The following is a 6535-nucleotide window of genomic DNA, read 5'->3' as shown; positions in this document are numbered from 1 at the left end:
GGTGCATAGAATTGCCATTTCGGGAAAAACTATTGGGAAAACGGTTGAAACCGGCGTCGTCGACCAAGGCGACCGTCGAAAGCCCTTACCCCGGCCCTTACTCGACTCGGCTGATTCTTCCCGTTTTACTTCCCACCACCGAGGCAACGTGAAAACATGTCGCACTAAGTGATGTATGTACCCGTGGGGTATTTAACGTGGGGTATCTCAAAGTTTAAAGTCTCCATGCGGCGCGTCAGTGATGCATTACACTGCACCGCGCGCGCGCTGCACTGCACGGAGCGGTCCGTGGACGGCACTTGACGAAATGTGCGCCGGAAACGGGGCCTGAGCAGCCCCGACGCCTATCGAACGGTGGTGGCCCAGCGCTGTGCAGTGGAGCTGTTTTGGGGAAGATGTTCCCTGTGAAAACATGAAGCATATTATGGGATTGCGGCGCGGTGAACAAAAGGAGCCCCGGACCCGGGGTCCGGGCTTTCTAAGCATAACATTGATTTATGGAGAATCTGTGAAAGCTTTTCGCGCGGCTCCGTAGACCGGCGCAGCGAGCGCAGTGCAGCGTTTTTGGCCCGAGAAGGCACATCCGGCTCACTAAACAACGTGATCTCTTACAAGCAACGGCCATTAGATGGGCTAGAGGCAGAGCCAGAGCGATTGGCAGCCGGTGAATGTTTTATTCCCGTTGCGTTCATTATCAGTTCCCGGCACTCTGCAGTGCACTTGTTTCTTTACAAATTATCATTCCTAGCCCATAACGTGGGCTCTAGTTTCAGCGCGAGTCTCCGATAGATCAAGCTGGACAACCTTTAGCTCGTGAAGGAAAAATCGTATTAAAATGGAAAGCTCGTAGCGGTCGAATCGCTTACCGGAGCTGATTTAGTTCTTTTGCGATGCATTTCGATATTGCTTTCGATTTGCAGCGCCATTCCGCCGACTCAGACAGTCAGCGATTCGCCGTGTGAACCATCGGGCGACTTCGGCACTGTTATGCATTATTTATTTGATTTGATTAAGGTGTGGTTCTGAAGCGATCCTGGAGAAGCAATCGAAGCCCCGCTCGGATCGGATATAACCATGGTCAAGTTGGGGATGGTTTCGTACTCATCGCTTCGGGCTGCATTCGTAAGATTAAGCTGTGTCACGGGACTGTAAAATTAATGTTTGGCATAGGAATGAAAACGGAAATCTAACGAAGTTGGACAAAGTGACGCAAAGAAAAAAATTTATTTCCAAAGCCCGTTGAATTGGCCATATCTTTTTGGATGGTAGGACTTGATTGTTCTTGGTTTTGAGGTATTAAATTTTAAGTACCCTCAGGTTCCTTAAAAAACGGAAGCCACCTCTGTGAAGAAAACACTGTGATCAAGGAATTCACATCTTTTTCTAGAAGCAAAATGAGATCTGACCATTAAGGAATTGAATTGAATAAACTGATTGAATAAAATAACGGCTGAATGATTTCAGCAAAGTACTACTATTGTTACTACTAAGCCAAAAGAAAATAAAGAAACCTCCGTAAAACTTAAAATGCAAAGAGGAAAATAAGAAACTTGCAATTTTTTGCATGTTGCATTGATTTATAATATGACTGTAATCCCTTATTTTATACGTTTGGATCAATCAGATTCAGCCATCGGGACAGCTGAACTTTGCAATTAATAAATAACTGCTGCAAGGTGACCTACACCAGTCAACTAAATCGTTGATCAATGTCTTTCTCCAAAAACCCTGTTCTCCCGCTGAAGTTCTTAAAACTGCTCGAAAATGCGTGAAACTGCACGAATGGGACATTCGGTATATTTTTGATCAAACGTATCAATTGCTAATATTTGTTAAATATTATCTATGAAAACTATAATAAGTTGATCTTATTTTCACTGTATTCTGCATATGTAGTGCTGGTGGAATTTATAAGAAATGTATTTTTCGCCTTCGTCCATCAGTCTATGTATACTGCATATTGCATTGCATAAAGAACGTACCACGAACGGCAAATGGCTTTTCATTATTTCGCCACCACTTAAAGCGATGACTTTGAAGAAGATTCGAGTAGGGAAACAAAGTACAACTCCCAGACAGGAGAGTCCGGAGTCCTGAGCCCGAGTTACAAACGTGCACCGAAAAAGATCCCCGATGTCGTACGTCGATGGTGTTGCTATTTCTTTGCTCCTCCGCCGGGATTGATCTCTACCACTGGTCCCGCTTTACGAGCTTGTGGTTTGCGGAACCGGAACCGGAAGTCCGGACACGGAAAACAAGAAACTATGCGATGGACCACCTCCGGCAAAAAACCCGACTGCCGTCGGGGGTCGGGTTTCCGATTTCGGATGCACGCGGCGAGCCGCTTTCTTACAGCCCGATGCAACACCAAAGATTGCACCTTAAACCCTTAAGGCCCGCCACACACATACACACGGTTTGGCGTGGCAGGGGAGGTTTTGTGAGATCGGCGTTCGGACGAGTCGGTCGGCGGCGTCGTCTGGGAGGACATACGATATTGGATTTATACTTGTCCGGTTCCGGAGCCGGCAACTATCGGAGAATGCATTTGTAATCATTTTAAAAATGGGGAGAAGATTGAATTTGCTTTCCCGCCACCGGACCGGGACTGGATCCGTGTGCCAGGTTCGGACAAGCAAATCCAAATCGGAACCACCCTGGCGCCCATCGTGGCCCCCCTTACCCACCGTTAATCCGTTCCGGGGACCACGTGTGGGGCCTGACCAAGGATTAAGAGCAAGAAAAGAAATGGGAAAAGAGATAGAGAGAGAGAGACGGAAAGTCACATGGATCGAATAAAACACAGACAGATAGAGAGAGAGAAAGAGAGAAAGGGTAGCGAGGGTGCCGGTTTGGAAACCGGATGACTTCTGGCATCTCCGAGGGGTTCGAGCTTTTGGCTCTGGGAAGCTTTCTTTCTTTTTAATTTCTTAAATTGATTTAATTTTTCTGATGGAATTTGCCCTGCTCCCTAACCGTGCCACCCCCTAGCCCAACACGTATTGGCACCGGTTACAGTTTTCGGGATCAGAGGGCCCGCGCCGTGTGGTCTGCGGTTACGGTTCCATTTGGATGATTTCTCGCTTCGCCGCCGGACTGAGCCGGATGTAGATTTCGTTTTTCATTCTGGTTTTTCTATACCGGAACGAACGTCCCAAAATGATAAACCCCTTTGGGGAGGTGAAAATGATATTACGTGTGACACAATTCTTATAGCCGATGCCACCGCCGAGCACTGGCATCGTCTTGCGTGTGTGGTCCGTGTTTTTCGGACGATGGCAACTGCTTAGAAGGATGCCGACTCGACCCGGTTCTAATCGGTACCGAGTTCTCGTCGCAGCGGAATTCGATTCAATTTGGCACAATTTCATTCCCTTTATTGCGCCAAGATCTTGACCAATTCGATTCGAAATCGTAATTGCCAGCATTGGAGCTGGTTCTTGTTTTAATGTTTGCTTATAATTGAGTGACTTTTGTTTTGCGTTTGGACGATTTTAAGTCATGGATCCCCTTTTCGTAATATTTGTTACAAAATTTATTTGATTCAAAAAAGAAGGAATAACACTAGGGCCAAGTGGCACAAAATGTTCAAAGAAGGTCGGGAAAGCATTGAAAATGAGGTATGGACAGGACAACCATCAACACACACTGATCTACACGTAAATGAAATCAAAGAATTGGTGCTCGAAAATCGCTGAATGACAACCCGTTGTTAGAATATCTGAAGGATCGGTTCTGCGTGGTCATTTGGACCTCAGAAAGGTGAAATGTTGATTGATGCTAAAAACGTGATGTTTTTATCACATTTTCGAGATCATTTTGAGATCGTTTCGACGAAAGCTGGACCGACATCGTTCCGTACTCACCTGACTTAGCCCCATGTGACTTCCGGCTATTCACTAAACTCAAGAATTCGCGCCGTGGACATCATTTTGAATCTATAGAAGAGACAGAAACCGAAAAGGAGAAAGCATTGAAGTCTATACCGGCATGTCATGATTTTGCGGTACGTTTTTAAAAGTGGAAAAAACGTTGGCACAAGTTTATATAAATAGACAAATACATAAAGAGTTTTTGAGTTATAAGCAAATTTCCGATAAATTTTTACCGACAGTAGTAAATGTTTAGTCGTAATGAAGCTTGGAACGGGCCGTTCTTCTAAGAAAAAAAAGAAGCTTGGAACGGTGAAGAAACAGAAAAGAAACTGAAACATAAATCGAAAACGAAACTAGTACAAATAAACAAATGAACCGAAAGTACAGAAAAAGGGAAAAGAAAATGGTAAAATTTAAAATTATCCAGCAGCGTACTTGGGAACATTCTTAGACATGCAAAAAGAACAGATCTGCTGCATAAATAGGCGTAGGATTTCATTTCTCAAATGTACACGTAATGATGGTGAAAGAAAAATAGTGGACACACGAAGTATTTGACTCATATAAGAGCAGACTAAACCATCTAAACCTCATTCTGGCCGCTTCCGAACACCTTTGAACCAGAGCACCCCCGGCAGCCCATTACTAGGGCTCTTAAAAAACCCGCAGCCGTTTACTGGTGGAAACAATGTTCATGTTCCTGTCAGCCTTGTTAAACAGACCGGTAAAGTACAGAACTCGTGACAGCTGCATTGAGAAGATTTTCGGGGAAACTTCTTCCTCCCCCCGGTCCCTCTCTTTCTCTCACTTTCATGCTCGCTCACACGGGCTGTGGTACAATCGAATGGGAAGCGCCATCAACGTCTGCAGCGGCCACCGGGCACACGATAATCAAATGAGTGCAAACTTTGGCCAGCAAATCCTAATTGCTTTCGACAGGTCAGCCTAGGCCGGGCGGGTGAAGAACGTGACCACCTAACTACGCAGCCGTCCGGCCAATGGCTGCTGCTGCGTGGTCCACGGACGTGAGTGAAGCCCTCGGTCGGTGAGCCTTGCGTCGCCGGTTTGTGCTCGGGCATGAGTGCTTAGAAATTGCATCGTCCTGTCAAAGAATTTAGTTTCAAAGTTCCCCTCATTATGCCGCCCCTAACACACATCTCTCCCGTTGAAATAATTCGGGTATTCACACTCTAAAACCCACACGTCCAGCCGGCAAAGGGTACCTCGGGCACGGGTTTCCGCACCAAGATTCTTCAGCATCCGCCTTTCTTTTCAGTTTCTTTGCAAACCACGGACGGCGAACTTATGGTGAGACCAAACGGACCGGCGGTGGGAGTTTGTGAAAATTAGGTGCCTTCTACAGTGTTGCACAACTGTTTGACCGTAAGCGTACATTTGCATCGGAAAAATACAAATTTATCGCCGCAGTTTTATGATAAAAAGGACAACAGAGGAAGTGAACAAATCTATAGGAGAACATACGAAATGTGCAAACATTTGCTACACGTATTGTATAGATTTAGGGGTATTTCTTAGAGTCAAATAGAGTCAAAAGTCATTTGTAAGATTTAGTACCCCGAAACGCCTTATTATGAGGTGAAAATCTTAGCGATTGAGATTCGTTCGATCATACGTTCGTTACATAAATAAGTGTTTGATTATGTTTATTTGAATATTTAGCTCTAGAAGGATTTTGCCGATCCACGAACCACTGTGCCGCAAGTATGGACGTAAGTGTACAGGTCCGGTATGCTAACGAAAATTTCGACAACACTAACTTCGGTGTCTGCGGTTGATTTGGCTCACGAAATTTGCATCCAAACCGATGTCCAAACCAGGAGTTGAGCTGAGGCTTTTGAGGCTGCGTTTTTGTTTGATGGCACCCGTATGCGGCATGCCCGGCACTCGGCGGCGGCCGATGCATGACGGCTCTTCTTACCGTTCCGTAGTTAATGTGAAACAGTTTCGGAAAAGATTGATTCGTTCAGCGTGCCGGTGATTAAAAATATAACGCAGCGACCCTCACCGTCGATCGTCAGCTCGTCCATACGTCCGTCCGACAGCAACGGGTACGGAGTGAAATAAATGTTTCATACGGGTAGTCTCGTTAATGGACACCGCCAGGACATTGCTTTCGGTAGCTGGTAAGTAGTTCATCGGACCTTGCTGCTGTCGTGCTTCCGTCGAAGTACACCAAACGGCGTTCCGCAGCCGGACGCAGCCGACGCAGCGGTAACAATTCCGCCTGCTGTAGCGATTGTTTAACTAAGTAGCACTTAGTGTTGCTCTGCAAATGTAAACCTTACACACGGGATTTGCGCTTTTGCCGATGCTCTATGGGTAAGTGCCGCCGGTACTCAATTTACCTATTTTATCACTCGCCCCGTACGGAGCCGATAACGGCCTGCCAGATGGGCCACAGAGCATCATCGTCGGCGCAGTGTCGTTTGATTGCTGCTAAACGCATATCAGTGCGCACACCGGTCCCTGTGGTTTGGTTTTTGGCCAGTTTTCGTTGCTGTAAAAGTTAGTAGAACGAATCTCTCCGTTGGAATAACAAACTTAACGAATGTCCTTTAAACAGGTGAAGGTGTAGAGCAGCAGCGCATTGCTCAAAGAGACAGCGTTTTGAGACATTATTATTATTATTTATTATTATT

At 45.9% G+C, this 6535-nt stretch overlaps 1 protein-coding gene across 1 annotated transcript in view; it reads right to left on the bottom strand.

Moving 5' to 3' along the window:
* The window catches only part of LOC131216193 (LIM homeobox transcription factor 1-alpha-like), a 106758-nt gene extending 102858 nt beyond the window's left edge, over positions 1 to 3900 (bottom strand). The window contains exon 1 of the mRNA XM_058210612.1: positions 3867 to 3900. The gene's annotated coding sequence lies outside the window, so the exon portion shown is untranslated. The remainder of the gene's footprint in view (positions 1 to 3866) is intronic.
* Between the last annotated feature and the right edge of the window lie 2635 nt (positions 3901 to 6535).

Source organism: Anopheles bellator, chromosome 1 (assembly GCF_943735745.2).
Source record: "Anopheles bellator chromosome 1, idAnoBellAS_SP24_06.2, whole genome shotgun sequence".
Lineage (NCBI taxonomy): Eukaryota > Metazoa > Arthropoda > Insecta > Diptera > Culicidae > Anopheles > Anopheles bellator.
Note: the sequence above shows the minus strand (reverse complement) of the source record. Positions and strands in the feature narration are given on the sequence as shown.